Raw genomic sequence first — 20727 nt, 5'->3', positions numbered from 1 at the left:
GCATAGCGGGCGGCTGTTTTTGTGGCTGAGGCAATAAACAGATTTTTTAAGCAATGCATAAACCAGGGGATGCAGAGGCATAACAGTACCTCTACCACTGCTACTGGTAAAATCAGAAGAAATAATGCTTTGAGCCAGCTGAGATCTGGAAGCCAAGAGGTCAACCAGTTGAGCCAATTATGTTGCTCTATTTTGATGTCAGCGACTATTTGGTGCAGTTTGTTGATCTGTTCATCTACAGCATTGCCATTATCAGTTAAGTTAAAGCAACAGAGCTTTTGGTGTGTCTCACAACCCAAATGATGAAGTAGGAAGAGGTAATCTATACCAGCTCTATTTTCTAGAACCGCACCTCTTAGATCACGCAACTTCTTTATTTAATAATGACAATGCTCGTGAGGTGGCATTTATACTTTTGGCCAAGCTGCACGCTAAGCGGTTGATTTTCAGACCATTAGCCAAGGCTAAACCTGGAACACCAACTAGTGACATCGCTAAGGCCAATTTTTCCGAGTCAGAGTATAGCTGCACATGACTATTACAGTCTTCAGTCAGTTGCAGTGCTTGAGGCTGCTGTTGATGGATTTTTTTAGGCCACGGGGGAAGGAATGGCACTAGGCGACTGAGGCAACATGGTTGGTTATCGGACAAGTTGGCAGGAATAAATGACCAAGTGCGGGAACTACATGTCTAAAACTATCCATGAGGCAAAAGTATGTGGGCCTCATTAAAAGATATATTTTGAATTTCATTACAGTGGAAGGGGGGGACCAGGGATGGCTTTACATTTTCCAGAAGATTTTTGACAATTGGGCATTCACGCACACGTAGCATTTGTTCCAGCAACAATGGGGGTGTGTAAATTCTGTAGGGGGTAGGATCTTTGCAACCACGCCCTAATCAGCATTTAGGGAGTAAGTTAAACTTACACTATAAACTTTTAACATGGTATCTTTTTGAATTCTTTCAGGAAAGGGGTACAAAGTATCACGAGAGAAGGCTCAAATATGCCAACCAAAGGTCACTTTCTTAGGCTATGAAATTGAAATGGGAACAAGAGCCCTGAGCAAAGATCGAATTCAAGCTATACAAAATATGCCTGCTTCTAAAAGCCCAAAGGAGCTACGAGCCTTTCTGGGTCTGACAGGGTTTTGCAGAATGTGGATTCCTGATTATGGGGGAAAGGCTAGGCCCCTGTATGAGTCTCTTACCAAAGAGGGCCTTGCAAGTTGGAAATGGACCAAAGAAAATCAGCATGCATTTGAACTATTGAAGACTGCCCTCTCACAACCTCCAGCACTCATGATTCCAAATGGGTGCAAGCCCTATAGATTGTACGTGCATGAGAACAAGGGAGTTGCCTCGGGAGTCTTGACTCAACCAGTGGGCCCGACATGGAGGCCTGTGGGCTATTACTTCAAGGTCCTGGACCCTGTAGCAAAAGGGTGGCCAGCATGTCTGAGAGCCATTGCGGCCACTGCTACCCTTGTAGAGGAGGCACAAAAGATTGTCATGGGAGCTAACATGGAGATACACACCCCACATGGCGTGCCCCAAATCCTTGGAGCAGAGGGAGGAAAGTTCTTAAACCCTTCCAGACAATCTAGATATGAGATCTTTTTGTTATCTAATCCAGGCCTCAACTATAAGCATACCACGGCCCTGAATCCAGCCACCCTTCTGCCAGAACCAGAACCCCCATGTCATGATTGTCTGGAAGTGTTAACTCAAACAGTATTGATTCGATCCGACTTGACAGATGACCCGCTTGAAAATCCAGAAGAAGAGTTCTTTGTAGATGGCTCAAGCAACGTAGTCGATGGCACATGACATACAGGATGCGCCGTGGTAACGCTGACTGAAACTATGTGGAAAGAGAAACTCCCCGCAAGTTGGTCAGCGCAAGCAGCAGAACTCACTGCCTTGACACGTGCACTAGAATTGGGGAAGGGTAAAAGAGTGAACATATTTACAGACTCACGCTATGCCTTTGCCACCGTACATGCCCATGGACTACTGTGGAAAGAACGTGGGTTCATCACAGCCTCTGGACAGAAGATTGCAAATGGACCGCAGATTGTGGCACTACTGGAGGCTCTCCAACTGCCAAAGGAGGTAGCTGTGGTGCATGTAAAAGCGCATGGCAGAGCCACAGATGAGCACCAGAGAAGGGGAAATGCGAAGGCCGACATGGCAGCCAAAGAAGCAGCGCAGATGGGAGGAGAAGTAGTGTTTCAAGGCTTAGCCCATGAGATACCCCTCCGCTTGGAAGACTATAAAACAAAATACACCCAGGCTGATGACAAAGCTGCCGAGGAAAACAAGGCCACAAAAAATCCCCAAGGGTGATGGATAGTCCCAGGAGGAAAAGTCATGCTACCCCGATGGCTGGCAGAAGAAGTGGTAAAACAACTTCATGCGAAGACCCACATGGGAGGCACCGCAATGGGAGACTTACTTGTTCGACAGGTTGTGGCACTGGGATTGTATGTAGAAGCCCAACGAATCGCAGCAAGATGCCCCACCTGCCAGAAGGTAAATCCAAAAGGGGCCCGAGCGCCACCGCCAATGGGAGGACGACAGTGGGTGCACTACCCTGGACAGGCCTGGCAGACTGACTTCGCAGAGCTTCCAAGGTCAGGCCGACACCAATATTTATTGGTACTGGTGGACCAGCTAACGGGATGGGTAGAGGCCTACCCTACAAGGACAGCTACAGCATCAACAGTGGCACGCTTCCTGCTCCAGGAACTGATACCTCGGTTCCTGTTGCCTGAGTCTATTGAGTCGGATCAAGGGAGCCACTTTGTGGGAAAGATAGTGCAAGAAGTGTCTAAAGCTTTAGGCATTAAATGGAGACTCCATACCCCATGGAGGCCTCAGAGTTCAGGTCAGGTGGAGCGCATGAATAGGACATTAAAGACAATGATAGCAAAAATGTGCATAGAGACCCACTTAAAGTGGCCCCAGGCGCTCCCACTGGCTTTAACTCGCATTCGTAGCACTCCACGTAGAGGGATAAAATTGTCACCTTTTGAATTAATGTTTGGAATGCCTCCTAGGGTTCTGCCAGCAGGGTGGAGGGAACAAGTCACTGTCGATTTGGGAAAAACTGAAATTGGAGAACATGTTATTGCCTTGCAGTCTGTTTTGTCATCCCTTCACAGGTTTGCTGCACCATTCCAGAGCCTACCGCTGGATGCTCCGATCCACAACTTCCAGCCGGAGGACCAGGTGCTGCTCCAAAAGTGGAAAAAGGGCCCCCTAACTGAGAGGTGGGAGGGACCATACCAGGTGTTGTTGGTAACCCATACAGCTGTCAAGCTCAGCGGAAATGACAGGTGGACTCACTGTTCCAGAATAAAAAGGTATAACCAAGGTGAGGACACCAACTCCCAGGGCGTGGTCACTCCGGAAGCTGACCTCCTCTTGGAAGAAGAAGCCTGCAAGCAGTGGGATAAAGACAACTGGCATAGTTATCCTATTTCAGAACTGAAATTAAGATTATGTAAAACAAGGACCAAAGATTAAGTATGCAGCAGCTGTGTCTGTTAGTAATAATCCTAAGGCTAAATCTAGCTGTAGGAGAAAACAGCATGCTGTTTCTAGCCGAAGCTGTAGCCAGATACTTGAACCTCTCGAACTGCTGGGTCTGCATACAGGCCGAGAATGAGGGAAAGGTAAGCACATGGATCCCTCATCCTCTGAACCTGACTGAATTAGTACACACCGATTATAGAATACATAAACAAACAAATGTTACTTGGGAAGATGATTTTATCTTAAGTCAAACTCCATCATGGGAAGTACGGCCCCAATTAGGAGAATGGTGCTTCATGCAAAACAGGTCTGACACACATACACACTTTGTAGGAAATTGCAGCTGCAGGAATTATATAGTAAAGGGAGGTGCATGGCATAACAACCACACCTCAAAGAGAACTTTTTGTGCAGGATATGCAGATTACATCACCCTTCGGCCCGAGGTTTCAAGGGTGATAGGTGGCCACAAGTGTGTGTTGTGGTCAATCCCTCATAGTAGCTCACAATCCTTGTTCTATTGCATTCGAAACCAGACAAAAGATCAAAATGCTAGAGCTTGCTATATGAATGGAAATCTCAGCCCGCGTGGAGATTCAACCCTATATTTGGGATATTATAATCAGTATTTGGATCCCCAAAAATATGGCCTAGCAGACAAGTCTTGGCCTGCTTTGACTGGCCATTATTGGATCTGTGGGACTCATGCATACACCCAGTTGCCCGCCAACTGGACTGGCGTGTGTTATCCTGGGATATTAAGGCCCCCATTCACGCTGTTGCCTCAAAGGGCCTCAGTACTGCACCGACTATACGGAATAGATAAAAGATCCCTGAGCATGGAAGACTTGTCTGCTACACAAAGATGGGGAAATGATGAGTGGCCGGCAGAAAGGATAATAAGGTATTATGGGCCTGCCACTTGGGAACCCAACGTGGTGGGGAGAGAACCCACGTACCTTACTAACCGCATAATCCGGCTTCAGGCAATAGTGGAAATCTTCGCAAACGAGACTCCAAGGGCCATAGATTTAGCAGCCACACAGCTAACCCAACTCCGCAATGCTGTCACCCAAAATCGGATGGGACTTGATTACGTGTTAACAGCAGAGGGGGGCCTTTGTCAGAAGTTTAATTGGACAGACTGCTGCTTGCAGATTGATGACAATGGCGATATCCTTAGGGATATTGCAACCAAAATTAGAAAAATAACTCACGTCCCAGTACAAACCTGGAACGGGTGGAGTACTGACTGGCTGACTTCATGGTTGCCAAACATTCGCTGGTTGAAGACTGGATTTATGATATTCTGCTTAGTTATGCTAATTTTGTGCTTATTACCCTGCATACTTCCCTGCATTATAGCCCTAGTCAAACGTACAGTAGAATCTGTAGTCAGCAGGGAAATGTTTGTACATTACCAGAGATTAGCGATGGCTGAAGTAGACTAAGTGTTATAAGAAGAAAGCATCTTGAGGGGGGAATTGTAGTAAAAATGTAACCTAAAAGCCATTGTATGTGCCTTAAGCACCACGTAGCATTGTAAGAGCTGCGCATGCCTGGAATGAGCGGACAGTAACCCTAAGATAAGGTTGCTAAGCAAACCTCTGGCAACCAATCAAAAGTAACACGCTGGCTGAGGAATGCAAGCTAAGTGATAAAACTGCAGCGCGGGGGTTGCCGGGGGTCGACTCTGCTTTTGAGCGTGAGCTCCTTTGTCGAACTGTTTGCAAACAATAAAATCGAGTTGGACCCAGCCTGAAGTTGACTCTCCTCTTTGGGGCAAATTGGACTAGCCTCCAGGGGGCGAAACTAGCATTTTGTGCAACACTGCCTTTTCAGAATGATTTTTAAAGGATTTTTAGGATGTCTGTTTACAGTCCATCCCCTCCTTTCGCTCTCTTGACTCGTGTTTAGTGTACATGAGTTCATAGCTGTGGGGGTGGAAGGTATAACAGTTTTTGGTCCTCTCCATCTGGGAGTCAAAGGGTCATTTTTCCCTCTTTAACTCATACTTTATCTCCTGGTTGGAAAGGATGAATCTCTGTAATGGGAATTGGGGCTTATTTTCTAAGACAAAGCGACGCTGGGCTTGGAGAACTTTGCTCAGTGTTTGGACTTCTTGTTTAAGGCTCACGTTTGCTTGCTCTTGATGCTGCTCCAGTGTCAATTATGAAGTCAATGTCATGGCCCCTCACAGTGGCAGTGACTAGGGGCTTCCCAGGGCTGAGATTAAGGGGGCCTGGTCTGTCTTATTTAAGACTTTTGGCTTTAGCCACTTTAATGAAGGGGGCTTCTTTATACATTTTTATAGACCCCTGCTTTCCAGTTTGGTTGCTAACTAAGCTGTCTCCTCTCTCGCCCGTTCTGGCCCCTTTGGTTTTCTCTTTCATGGATTTGATTTATTTCATTTGGGCATTCACGCCACCAATGTCCATCTTGTCCACACTGGGAACACTGTTTTTTTCTTAAGAATCTTCTGCCTCTGCCGGTTCTTTTTCATTTCTTCGTCTACGTTTTCTTGGGCCTCTGGGTCGAGGGGGCATACTGGCAATAGGCATTTAAAAGACGCTCCAAGTACGCTCTGGGGGCTTCGGTGGCACCTTGCAGCACTTTAGACACTTTGGTTATATTAACTGACTTTTTCATACTTGCTGTCATGGCTTCTAACAGCAGGGTTTGATACTGGCTGAGGCACTTTAGCCCCGCTTGTGTGTTGGGAGAGAGAAACCTCTCTCCCTCTCTTGCTTTTTCTCTCTTTTGCTGATCTGCCTGTATTGCAGATCATGTTTCAAACTTTTTATATAAAACTTTCCGCTCTATGCACCAGCCTTGTCTTTTTGCAAGTTAAACTCACTTACTTAAACTTTTCTGCCCTACACTAGTCCCACACACGCACATTTGGGATAGGCTCTTCTTCTCTTTTTAGTTACATTTTCTCATCTTAAAGAACTATTACATTATTGTGGCTACTTTATACACTGGTAATAAGCTCTGGGCATAACCAGCTGCTTCCAATTTACCCTGGGGCAACTATGGCCACGCTTTTTCTTTATAAATGTTTTCTCTCTTTGCTTCTTGCCTCCTTTTTCTTCTTTTTTTTCCTTCTCTATCTGTCTGCCACTTTTTCGATTTCTCTGTCTTTTTCTACTTGTCAACTATTGGGAACCACACTCCGTATCATTTGGAGTTGCAACTAACAGTAAAAACATCTGCAAATATCACATATATTTTATGATATCTAAGAAATCATAAAATATACACAATAAACTTTTTTTTGCAATTTAACACAATGAATGGAAAACACTTTTTGCATGGTAAGGCATGATGGAGCAGATCTAGCAATTATACTGCTTTTCTGGCTGAAAGCTCAGGGCCCATTAAAATCAAGGGATGGGCATACTCACACACGCAAAGAGTTTTAGGTCACCATTTTTGCATCGGCAACTCTATGCTGCATGAGTTTTGGCAGAAGGAAATCTAAAAGTTATAGATCAAACTTAGCCTGCTGTACACTGAGCTGACTACAAACACAGACACACGGTCTACAGCAATGAGAGTTCAAGTTTATGAAAAGCTTCACAGCACTGTCCATGGAAAGTCTTTGACAATTCAAAATTTTAGTCCATGTGCATAGTGTCTCTAAAAAGCCCAGATGATGGAGCCAAACAGAGAAGGCTCTGGGCAATGAAGATGAGATGTTTCCAGCAAAGGCTCCCCACTTTTGCATCAGTTTAAAAAAGGGGAAGTGTGGCCCTACACCCCTTCTGACAGACAAGGGCCTTTAACTTTTTAGCAAGACCTCTGTCTAAACAGAGCGGCACAGCTCAGCTCTCTAGCCGTGGTGCTTTAACCTGGGCAACTCCTCTGTAAATTTTATTTTACTTCCGTCAGGTTCTCACAGACAACTTTTCTAGCTTCTCTGCCTGCCAAGGCCAGACCAGCTAGGGAGTTGGGTGACTCCGCCTGGCTCTGAGAATGCTGACGGAGATAAGCTCATACAGACTTTGACATTTTAAAAACTTACTCTTTTTTCTCTTTCCTTTAATCTGGTACACGAAAGCAAAGTGCCGAAACTCAGGACACTGGGGGGGTGATGGGCATCGCCTTATACTTGCATTTTTTTCAGGCAGCCATTAATCTTCTTCGGGGAGGCGGTGGGGTGATTTGCAGGACTTCAAAGGCAAGCTTCCCAGTTTGTTTGTATTTGTAAATCCCAAGCTTAAAACAGGACACGATGAGGTACAGGGCAGCCAAATCTTTGCTTTGGCACGGGCAACAAATAACTCAGGTTAGCTTTCTTCGCTGGGGTCTCAAACAGGAAAACAGTCTTAATTTAAAGTTGTAACATCACTGACAGTGTCAGCCAGCCAGCTACACAGATTTCACTGTTTTTCAAGACAGTTACTCCAATATCTTCTTTTCTTCTCAATCAGGTTGGGTCTCCCACCTTACACAGTTTATTGCAGCTTTCAGGAGCATGGTAGTAGCATAATTTTGGCTTGGCCAGGAACATGCTGTCTGGTTTCTCGGTCTCTTCAGCACACACACTCAGGCAGTTTAACACTGGACACTCAAATCAGTGAGATTTCTTCATTGCAGGGAATCCCACGGCAAAAGCTTAATGGTTACGCTCTTCAGAAATCATATAGCTGATGGTCTACAAGCTCTATGAAATTCTAGGACAGTTCAAAGCTAAACACGGCTACCTTGACAGAGATCTTCATCATGGTCTCTCCGCTTCATTCTGCCTTGGGACCGTCCTATGGGCATGGCACACTTTCCACTCGAAGAGGGGTCTAGCCTGTGCCCTGGGGGCTGATTCTTCACCTTTATTTCATTTTGCGCCTTCATCTTCTGGGTCTTCATTTTCAGTTTCCATTTCTTAGGGATTTCATCTCAATTAGGCGAGGTGATGATGTTGCACAACTCAGAACGTTGTGGGCAATTCTCCTGCTGCCCTCCCGGCGCACTAGGCTAACGGTTACTTCTTCGGCCTCACACTCCAACGCTTCATTAAAAGCCAGGCTGTCTTGCAACATTTCTCTGATTAACAGCCTCAGATCTTGTTCTTTTTTTTCTCTCAGCTCGACCTTGAGCTTTTTTGCTATTCCCTCTCTTTATTCTGAATCTTTTTAAAAAAATCTTTTTCCTTTTTTTTTTTAACATACATCTCAAGGGGGTGAAAGTTTTGCTTCCCCCACCTCCCATAGCCTCTTTCCTAAGATAAAGACAGACACAAGGAGGGAATGGGGATTGGTCAGTGAGTAAGGGGTCTCACTGGCCGACACAAAAGGAATTTCCCACCACGCACTTTGCTACTGGCCTGGGCACCCGGACGGTCAACGGTATGCATCAGAAATCACAGTAGCCACTCACACCATCATCAATCTCTCTACTGCATTCATATGTCCCTGCCACCCACTTTTCCCACTTTTCACCAGAGCGGAAAGCGGCTTCCCCAGCTTCCTCAGCTTCCTACCGAGTACTGGCGTGCTGGGTACTGGCGCCCGCTCGAGGGTGTGATCAGGCCCCCCTTCTACTCGCAAGGAGTAGGTTTTTTTCGTATACATATACTAACACTGACCTTCTTCATAAGGCGGGGCCCTCTTTTTTTCTGCCCAGTGGCCTTTCTCCCTAAAGGCGGGGCCCACTTTTACTCCATACTTGCCTTACTCCTGAAGGCTTCCAATGTGGGTTTCAACTCAATTGCAGCTGCGATACAGGCAGGGCTCAAGTTCCTTCCTCCGCTTCCCAAGGTTCTCTTGCTGCTCGCTGCCGTTTGGGCGATCCCGGCGCAGGCTCCCTCCCATTTACCTGACAAAAAGGTCGGTGGCGCCAAGAAAGGGAGGCGTGCGCCAAGCTCTCCCTCCCGGTGCGGCGATAAACAGCAGGCAACTGCCACCTCTCTGTCTCAGAGCCTGCCACATCCGAGTCACGGCACCATTTATGTAGCAGAAATCAGAGTCAGAGAGACCACAGAGTGAAGGAAAATGAGTACTTCTTTATTTAACGCGCAGGCTTAAGGCTGGAATCACTTCCAAAGAGCCAGAAGCCCCGAGGCATAGCCACACATTACTTTTATAGAGATGATGACACACAAGCGACCCTTTCTCCCACCCCCTCTCTTGTGGTTTTACAGTTGGTACAGTTGTTTATAGTACAGGAAATGGGCCATAGGACATTCTATCTTGAGAACAAGGATACAGTCTTGCAGTAAGCAAAAAGGCAAAATCATGACTGTGTTGTGCAATTCGGCTTGCTGACAGGGGAAGTCTCTACATTGCTGTTCCTGCCAAACTATGCTAGCTCAGCAAGAACATGAGACCACTTAGTCTGACCCCTGACATGGCTGCTACACTATGGGATTTGTACTCCAGCCTTATATGATGGAATATGGTTTAATTGATGCTTGGAGAATTTCACATCCTACTGACAGAGAGTATACTTTTATTTCACCATAATTGCTTTACATTAGGCTATTTTTTCCTACATATTTAGTATATCACATTAAAGACTGCAAGATTCATACACTGGTAGTGTCAGATCATGCCCCAGTATGTTTGGAACTGCAACTTTGTGACATTCCTAGGGCCTCCGGTCTTTGGCATTTTAATGTTTCTCTACTCAATGATGAAAAGTTTTAACTCGGATGTTAGCTGAACTAATAGAGTATTTTAATTAGGGACGGCGGAGAATTTCTCCCCGAAACTTCGGGGGGCCGAGCACCAACGTGTTCGGCCCCCCGAACAAGTTTCAGGGAGAAATTCTCCACACACACCCCCGCCCCCGCATCCCCCCCGGGATGGGACTTAAAGTCACGGGTGACTTAAAAAAAACAAAAAAAAGCGCGTACGGATAATGGCGGCCCCCATAGGGAGCCGCCATTTGCGTTCCTTATTTGGTCACTGTAGTCTACGTAAATCTTTACGTAGACTACGGCGACGAAATAAGGAACACGAATGGCAGCTCCCTATGGGGGCCGCCATTTGCATACGCGCTTTTTTTTAAAGTCACCCGTGATAGGCTACGTGATGATTAACGTAGCCTATCACGGCTGACTTTGCAGATCTAGCCGTGATAGGCTACGTTAATCGTCACGTAGCCTATCATGGGGGCGTTTAAAAAAAAAAAAACTTCTGAGTTCGCGGCCGGGCGAGGCGAGGCGCCTCCTCCCCGGCCTGAATTTCGGCCGGGCGAGGCGGGAAGACTCCCCCCGGCCTGAATTTCGGCCGGGCGAGGCGGGAAGCCTCCCCCCCCGGCCTGAACTTCGCGGGGGGAGCAGCGAAGCGCCTCCCCCCCACTGCGAACAAGCTTCGAGGACAGGTAAGTGACTTTCGTCCACCCCTAATTTTAATACTAATGAGAGTATGGCGGCTTTGTGTGCCATTGAGTGGGAAGCCAGTAAAGTTTGTATATGGAGCCGAATTATTTCTTACACTACTTATCAAAAGAAACTTAAAAAACCCTCAACAGATGTTTTTAAACAAGAAGCTGAAATCTCTAATAACTCAGTTTGCCACTTCCTCCACAGCATAACTATCAAGAACTACAGAATACTAAGCATGAGCTGAATAATATTCTTTCACAGCAAGCAGAATTTGCTCTGACCTGTCTACAACAGGAATATTGGGGAAATGGTGAACGGCCTAGTAAGATCCTTGCACATTGTCTTAAACAGCATCTACATCAAAATGTCATTTCAGCTATTAAAGATGAGAGTGGCAAAGTATATACCTCTCCTACAGACATAAACTCACAGTTTTTAAAGTTTTATTCTGATCTTTACACTACTGGTAATTAGTGATGCTGGAGAAATTCGAGATGGATTAAAATGAGCTTGGATTTCTAAGAATCCGATCTGCAGAATCTGCTGCGGAGCACCCCCCTCCCCAGGCCTCACGGAGTCCGTGGATTTCTGGATGATTTTCTTACTTTCCCGAAATTTACACATATAAATACATAGAAAAATATGTTTCTGCTGAGGAAACGTTGAATGGAATGGGGGACGATACACTAAACATTACGTACTGAGGTACATTATGTAAATACTTACATAAATATTTACGCAATTATTTGTGTATTTTTCTGCATATTGAAAAAATAATATTCACATCTGCCTGTGGGGCGACGACAGAATGAAAGGCACCTGACAATCCACAAAACACAGACAGAGCAGATTTTACACAGCCGTACTTCCCTACTGGTAATAAGATACCAGAGTAAGATATGGAAGTTTTGTTTTGTTTTTCCCTCAGATCAATCTCCCATGTTTAGATTCTTCACAATAACAGATCCTTTTAGCTCCTCTGCATTTAAAGAAAATTATGAATGCAATAATGAAAATGAACACTGGGAAATCACCTGGTCTGGATGGATTCACAACTGAGCGAAAAAATTTTTTTTCCAGTTTTTTCGCCCCGAAGTTGTATTGCCTCTATAACCATATTTTTGAGTGGGGCTCTCTTTCTTCATTGTTAAATGATGCTTATATTACTGTGATTCCTAAGCCTGGCAAGGATCATTCTTATTGTGCTAACTATCGACCTATATAATTAATTAATGTAGATATCAAAATATTAACAGCAATCTTGGCCGATAGATTGCAACAAGTCATGCCCACACTGGTTAGACCGGACCTGGTAGGATTTATTAAAAACAGACAGAGGACTCATAATGTTACATTAGTTGTTGATCTAGTTGCTTTAAACTCTGAAAGAACTGACCAGGAGGCCATCATTTCCTTGGATGCAGAAAAGGCCTTTGACAAAATTATTCACTGGAAATTTATTTTTACCACACTAATTTTGGTTTTCCTATAGCAGTTTTGAAATGGGTTAAAATCTTATACTCAGCTTCAAGAGCGAGAGTAATGACTGTTTATTTTTTACTTTTTTTTTACTTGGGTGGGGCAACAGACAAGGTTGTCCACTTTCCCCATTGATATTCAACTTATGTTTGGAACTGGCATGTGCTATTAGACAAAATAGTAGTATTCATGGATTTGTCCATTTTTGGTTTAGAATTTAAAATTAGCCTTTATGCTGATGATCTCTTGATGTTATCTCAAAACTCCAGTCATTGGTTCCAGCTTTGATGAAATTGATTAATACTTTTGGTGAATTGTCTGGCTATTCAATTGATTGGTTAAAGTCAGAAATAATGCCAATTGGAGATAGGATATACACTAGTGTGTTAGCCAACTGGCAATTTCGACGGTGCCCAGACTCTATTACTTACTTGGGAATAATTATCCGTAGAGATATATCTCAAATGATTAGGTTAAATTTAAATAAGTTGATTAATGATATTCCACGAGATATAGATACATGGGCATCTTTAAAGTTGAGTTTATGGGGTAATGTTAATGCACTTAATATGAATACTATACCTTGAATTATTTATGCTATATGTGGGATCCCTATACTTATACCTGGCAAATATTTTCAAAAACTTAATGCTTTGTTTCGTAAATTCTTTGGGGGTTCCTTTTCTCCCAGAATATCTTTGAAAAGGATTCAACTTCCAATTAACAAAGGTGGGATTGGTTTTCCAGATCTAGCTACATACCATCGGGCTTATTTGCTGACACGTACCAAAGGTTGGTCTTTTCCACTCAGATTTGATTTTCCACCTTGGTCAGTACTGGAATCTTCTTGTCTGGAGCCTCTATTTAAATGGATAGCATTAGGTTCTCGGTACATTAAGGCAGACAGAGCTCCTCCCACAGTTATGGGAGTCAGAGATGTGTGGTGTATAATGTCACTCCTATTACAATTTGACCCATTTTCCCATGCCAAATTGACTTTATGGGGAAATCCAGATTTAAGAATTGGAAAGAAAATGGTTTTATGGCGGACCTAAACAGATAAAAGGTTCTTTACCCTAGATCAATTAATGGGTGTTGATGATGAGTTTTCACTATTTAAAACTTTGCGAGATAAATTTGGTTTGCCTGCTACAGCAGAATGGCAGTATTTACAATTGAAACATTTGTTAGTATCTAGATTCAGTCCTGCTGCTTTTACTGCTTTGGAGTCTCCTTCGTTACTGGAAATACTTATTGAAGCTGACCAGATATATTGACCTACAATTCATGTTTATAAGTGCTTATTATCAGTAAACAAATTTGATACATGTGGTTTACAGCAGGAATGGAACAGGGAATTGGAATGACCTATTTTGTTTACTCAGTGGACTGCCATGTCGGCATCTGTATTGGATGTCTCTATGAATCTTCAGTTATGCCTTATTCAGCAAAAATGTTTGCTTTGGGCTTATTGGACACTACAACGTCTCTTTAATAAAGGCTTGTCAAATTCAGCCAATTGTTGGAGGTGTAATGCAGTCGATGCTTCTCTTATTCATATGTTTTGGAAATGCCCAGTAGTTGCCGCCATTTGGGAGGAAGTTATTATATGGATAAATTTTGTATTGGAAAGCTCTTTTATATTTACTGATGTAACTTTTCTCTGAAATTACTTACCTGCTTCTTGGAATTTAACACATGGGCAGCGTAAATGGATTTTTCACGTGTTTTTGGTTGCTAAAAGATTGATATTACGATATTGGAAGGATAAAAGCTCACCACCTATACACAATGGACTGAAGACCTAACAACACTAGCAACATTTGAAATACTGTTATATAGGCATAACTTGCAGATGGACTTATATGTGGTTATTTGGTCTGCTTTTACTGACATGTATGTGTAACCTATTTTCTCCCCCTTTTTTTTTCTTTCTTCCTCAAACACTAATATTTGAAACTGAGGATGATGTTGTATTTTTTTTAATTTGCATTTTTTCTCTTTTTTGCTTTTGTTATGTTTTCAGTTTGTTTCGTTTTGTTAAAACACACAATAAAAAATTGGGGGGGAAATCTAGGGATGTACGAAAGTCACTTACCTTTTCAAAGGGTGACATTCCCGGTGGGGGGGAGGCGCTCCGTCCCTCCCCCCAAAATTCTCTCTGGCCGGCTTCGCTCCGTGGAGATTCCGTGGAGCCGCCGGCCAGGGCAGCCCAACAGCCGGACATCCGGCTGCTGGGCAGCCTGCAGGGACGCAAATGGCAGCTGCCATAGCCGCCGCCATTTGCGTCCCTGTATTTTGCCATGATAGGCTATGTAAATATTTACGTAGCCTATCACGGCAAAAAAACAAACAAACAGCGAATGCAAATGGCGGCGGCTATGGCGGCCGCCATTTGTGTTCCTTTTTTTTTTTTTTCCGTGATGGGTTACGTAAATATTTATGTAGCCTATTACGGCAAAAAAAAAAAAAGGAATGCAAATGGCAGCCACTACGCCATTTGCGTTCTTTTTTTCTTTTTTCTTTTGCTGTGATAGGCTACGTAAATACTTACGCAGCCTATCACGGCTTCTGCAGGAATGCAAATGGCGTCCCTGCGTTAGCCGTGATAGGCTACGTAAGTATTTACGTAGCCTATCACGGCTATATGGAGGAAGCGAATGGCACCGCAGATGCGGCCGCCATTCGCAATGCAGCACAGACGGCAGCAGGTAGGTGCTCCATTCCGGGCCCATTTCATGGGGTGTGGGGTGGTGAGCTTCGTTCCGCCATGGATTTCAGGGGGCCGAATGCACTGGCATTCGGCCTCACCGAGATCCATGGTGGAATTCTCTGACATCCCTAAAAAAATCCTAAGTTGCCCAGGACCTAATGCCTAGGAAGTCCAACACAGTCACATTTGATTTCAAAGGAGGAAAGTTCTCTAAAATGGTGGAACTGGTAAAAAAGAAGTTGAAAGGGGGACTCAAGAAGGCTAAGTCACTTCAAAATGTTTGCAGGGTACTCAAAACCACCATAATAAAAGCTCAGGAAAAATGTATACCGCAGGTTAGGAAAGGTTTAGGGATGTCAGAGAATTTCTCCCCTAATCTCGGGGAGGCTGAAAGCCAACGCATTCGGCCCCCGAAATTGGCGGTGAAATTCTCCGCTCCCCCCCCCCCAGGATGGGACTTACCTCCTGCGAATGTCCCTCCCGGTGGCGGGTCCCGGTGGCGGTTCGGCAGTGGTTCGGCGGGGGTGGGGGTGGCAGCCGGTCTTCTGACCGGCTGCCGCCGCTGCCATTACAAAATAAAGTAAAAAAAAAAACCCCGTGATAGGCTACGTAACGATTTACGCAGCCTATCACGGCTAGATTTCCAAAGTTAGCCGTGATAGGCTACATTAATCGTTACGTAGCCTATCACGGGTTTTTTTTTTTACTTTATTTTGTAATGGCAGCGGCGGCAGCTGGTTGGAAGACCGGCTGCCGCCCCCGCCGAACCGCCGCCAGGAGGGACATTCACAGGAGGTAAGTCCCATCCCGGGGGGGGGGGGCGCGGGGGGGGGCGGAGAATTTCACCGCCAATTTCGGGGAGCTGAATGCGTTGCCTTTCGGCCTCCCCGAGATTCGGGGAGAAATTCTCTGACATCCCTCCCTCCCGCCCTTCCAGGGTCCCAATCTGTGTAGTTTCACCCTGACAGGGACATTCCATAACTAATGGAATAGGAACTGCACACAGAATCCACTATATTCCCTCAGCTACAAAGAATCCCATGGAAAGCACTGCTGTGCTGGGAACATTCTGGCTTCAGAATGGAACTGACCATGCACTGCATTAGTGCTTTGCCAGCAGCTGCTACTGTAGAGGTTTCTTGGTCAGGAAAACCTCAGTGACCTTTTAACTCTACTCAGAACTTCACCAAGCCAATGTAGGATTTCTTTCCTCAAAAAGGCCGAGCAAAGAACGCCAGTAGTTTTCACCCAAATGTGAAAGAAAAATATGACAGGCCTATTCAAAAACTGGAATAAAAAGATAAATATGACAATGTTCAGCCCTATTTTACTTCCTGCGCTCATGACCATTTCTATTGGATCGGCTTGAAATTCACCATCATGAGGATCACGGAAGCCACAACTTCACATTCTTCGCTCATCCAGTGTTATTTGTATAAGAGCATTTGGGGGCCTATAATGGCAAGATCTTTCGTTGTTGTTGTTTTGCGACTAGTCTTAACTAAATGGGCACTTCTATGCCCATTTAATTTAGAAACAAACAAAAAGAATCTCCCCACAGAGATGCAACAGAAGTGTCAGATATGTTCTTAGATACAAACTCAGTTCACATGGATTGACAGGGCCACAACCCCCCCCCCCCATTGCAAATGTTAGGCCTACAGTAGTGCAGCTTGATAATTTAAACCCCAGAACATTTTGGGGGGGGCAGGGGGGGGCTTCATGCAGCCTTGTGTATTCAGTTGTGAAACACACCACTAACATTTCTCCTCCCCCACCAACCACCATCCCATGCTTTGCAACTGCTTCTGCATCCTTATGAGGTAGAATGTATGTTAACCCTGCCAAAAACAAAACAAAACCCAACAACCTCTGAACATGTGCAGTTCTGAATTTTATACTCGCATGAATCATGGCACCACTGCGATCGTAAGAATTTCAAGGGAGCTTGCTTCTCCTTCCCTGATGTTCTCACCTGCCGCTCTGTGGTTGGTCATTCCCTCCTCTCCTCCCGCCCCCAGGCTGTACCACTGTATGCCTGTCAAGAACCTGGTGTGTGAAGGGTGCGAGAGCACTTCCCAGAAACCTCTGCAGTGGGGAAGGACACTATTCCTGAAGTATAGCAGGATTTCCTCTGCCAAACAGTCAATGGCATGCAGAAAGAGTTCCCTGAAGGCAGAAGCTTTGAAGGAGCCTGGTGATAACCACAGCATCTTTTGTCACATAGGATGATCAAGGGGTTGACCCACCTACTGTCCCAGAATGCTAGCATTAAGATGTGAGGAAGAACACAGTGTACTTCTGAGTCTGAACACCACGTCTCTAGTTGTCATTTCCCAGGCAGGATCTTACCATCCACATCTATTCCAAGTGGGACACACTGGGAACCCCATTTGCAAATCTTCCACAGGCCCATGTGGAAAGGGCCAGTTGCTCAGTAGTCTGTGGCCAGGGCAGTGAGGAGCAGCACAAGGTTGATGAAAGAGATGGCCAGCACCAATCCTCCAGTATTCCATGGTGGGGAATTGTCACGTCTCTCAGACAAAGAACAGCCCAGCTGAGATGAACCTGAGGGAAGAGAGGGAAGTTCAGCTGCCGCTTGTGTCAGGGGCTTCCTGGCCCACCTTAAGTGTTGTCACCCAGTGGGGGGGGGGACTCCCAGTTTGTTTCATGCATCTGCCCAAGCTGCCCTCGTTCAGTGGGCTATAAAAGATGTGAAGATGTGCTATAGGCAGGTGCACAGCAGTGGCATTTCTGCAGCTGCAGCACCTGAACTGTTGCAGCCTCTCTTCCCTCCCCTTCCCTTGATAAGTCATGTCTTACCCAGACAAGCCATTGTTCAGTGGCCCTAAGATTTTGCAGGTGAGCAGTGATCCTCTAATCTTTCATCCTGCTAAAATGGCTTAAATGGCATAAAGGCCTAGCCCAGTGGAAGAACATTGTGTATCGAAGATACAGTGGTGCATGGAATTCCCCTGCCCATGTCTAGAGTGCCGTTGTGCCTGTTGTTTGACCTGGTGGGGTGGGAAGCTATTCTGGTTCCCAGGTTTAAGGTTGTTGATGCTGTGTGAAAGCTGGTGGATAACAACGTGCGAAACAACGATCCGGTGGATCCACAGTTGGCTACAGAATCGGACTCAAAGAGTGCTTATCAATGGGACCTTCTCAAACTGGGGAAAGGAGAGGTAACGAGTAGGGTACCGCAGGGCTCAGTCCTGGGCTCAGTGCTCTTCAACATTTTTATTAATGACTTGGAGGAGGAGGTGCAGGGAATGCTGATCAAATGTGCAGATGACACAAAATTGGGCGCGATAGCTAATACTTTGGAAGACAGAAACAAAATTCAAAGTGATCTGGATAGACTGGAGCGCTGGGCAGAAAACAACAGAATGACATTTAATAGGGATAAATGCCAAGTTCTGCACCTAGGAAAAAGAAACCGAATGCACAGTTACAAGATGGGGGATACGTGGCTCAACAACACTACAAGCGAGAAAGATCTTGGAATTGTTGTCGATCACAAGCTGAATATGAGCTAACAATGTGATGTGGCTGCAAAAAAGGCCAATGCTCTTTGGGGCTGCATTCATAGAAGCATAGCTTCCAAATCCCGGGAAGTACTAGTTCCCCTCTACTCAGCACTGGTTAGGCCTCCTCTGGAGTACTGTGTCCAGTTCTGGGCACCACACTTGAAGAAGGATGAAGACAAACTGGAGAAGGTTCAGAGGAGGGCAACAAAGATGATCAGGGGACTGGAAACAAAGCCCTATGAAGAGAGACTGAAAGAACTGGGCATGTTTAGCCTTGAGAAGAGAAGACTGAGGGGAGATATGATAGCACTCTTCAAGGACTTGAAAGGTTGTCACAGAGAAGAAGGCCCGGTTCTCTTCTTGATCCTCCCAGAGTGCAGGACACAGAATAATGGGCTCAAGTTACAGGAAGCCAGATTCCGGCTGAACATCAGGAAAAACTTCCTGACTGTTAGAACAATATGACAATGGAGCCAGTGACCTAGGGAGGTGGTGGGCTCTCCCACACTGGAGGCATTCAAGACGAGGCTGGACAGCCATCTGTCAGGGATGCTCTGACTTGGATTCCTGCATTGAGCAGGGGGTTGGACTCAATGGCCTTGTAGGCTCCTTCCAACCCTACTATTCTATGATTCTATGATTCTATAAGGCCTTTGGCATCATGTCAAGGCCAGCCAAGGACAAAGACAGGAGCTATCTGTGTCGGGCTCCCTGCCTGACAAGATGCTGGTTGTTTTCCAGTCTGCAAGAACATATGACATCATGGGACCATGCCCAGAATGCGAGGGATCAGTGGGATAGTATGTGATTCCTTGAGACCCTCCCAAGGCAGATCTTCTCTGTGCCTAAATAAACAATTTTGGGCACCACACTTGTCTTTATTATATGCAACATGACTTCATATGTGTTAACAGAAGGGAAGTGTCCAAAGATGGGAGCGGTGCTGCCCCGTAGGCCCAGTTAAAGGAGGATGGGTGAGGCTACAAGATTATCAGCAGCACCTACAAGAGACACCCACCACCGCACTGCTTACATCAGCATTCCACAGCCGGCCCTCTGACATCTCAGGAATGGGGAATCCGAAACTCCCAGGAATGCTTTAGAATGAATGAATGGAATGCTCCATTCTGACCAGGGAGGAGAAAACCAGGTGCTGAGGGAAACTTTCATCATCTACATTATTTGTCTAATGCAGACTTCCCCTATCTGATGTTTTGGAGTACAACTCTCACCAGCCCAGTCAGCATGGCCAATGGCCATCACAGATTTTAAGGGAAGACTGGCATTCGCTAGGCTGGAGCACAGTTTCATTATCAAGGGGGAAATATAACAACGGCTGTCTGGGAAACCTTGCCAGCAGAAACATATCGGTCATGGTCACATCCACCAGCCTGCACCTAGATGCACTTAAGCCCCATCGGCCGTCATTGGTGTGGTGCATACAGAGGCAGGCATACCTCTGGAGGTATATCCTGCAGCCTCATTTACACACACGTGGCAGAAACCCTGGAATCCCAGGGTTTGAGAGCAGACTGTCCGATTTCTGGGTGCAACCGTGCAACTGAACAATGTCCCATTTCAGCCTTCACCAACCAAGCACCCTCCGGCTGTGTTGGACTACAACCCCCAGCACCCCCAGCAATCATGCCCTGTGCTGGCTGGGGATGATGGGAATTGTACTCCAGCACATCTGGGGGGTCCTGGGTTGGCAATGACACCCTTATTTGCATGCTACCCCAAGTTAAACAACAACAACAACAACAACAACTGGAAGACTCCCTGCAGGTGAAAAAAGAAAAACCTAACCCTTCAAGGAGAAAGGTTCTATCATGGTCCATTCCTGCTCTGCTGATGTTCTACTTGCAGGGAGGGTTGGTTTTCTTTGTTGTTGGTTTAGTTGGGGAGAAATTAAATACGTGACCCCAACTTCAGTCTGAGAACAGTGAACAACTTGGGGTGACCACATGGCTATTCAAGGATCATCTCGCCCTGGCATCCCCCTTGACTTCAGTGGAGTTTGCTTCCACAAGGGCTCGAGTAAGATCGGGCTGGGGGAAGCAGAGACGTGGGGAGGAGGGGGCCAGGGACTTCTCTGCCCACCCCACCCTCACCCTCTTGCTCTCGGTAAAGGACAC

This window comes from Heloderma suspectum, chromosome 10, assembly GCF_057233095.1.
Source record: "Heloderma suspectum isolate Gila_16-S chromosome 10, 16-S_ref, whole genome shotgun sequence".
Classification (NCBI taxonomy): domain Eukaryota; kingdom Metazoa; phylum Chordata; class Lepidosauria; order Squamata; family Helodermatidae; genus Heloderma; species Heloderma suspectum.
This window is presented reverse-complemented; position numbering follows the sequence as displayed.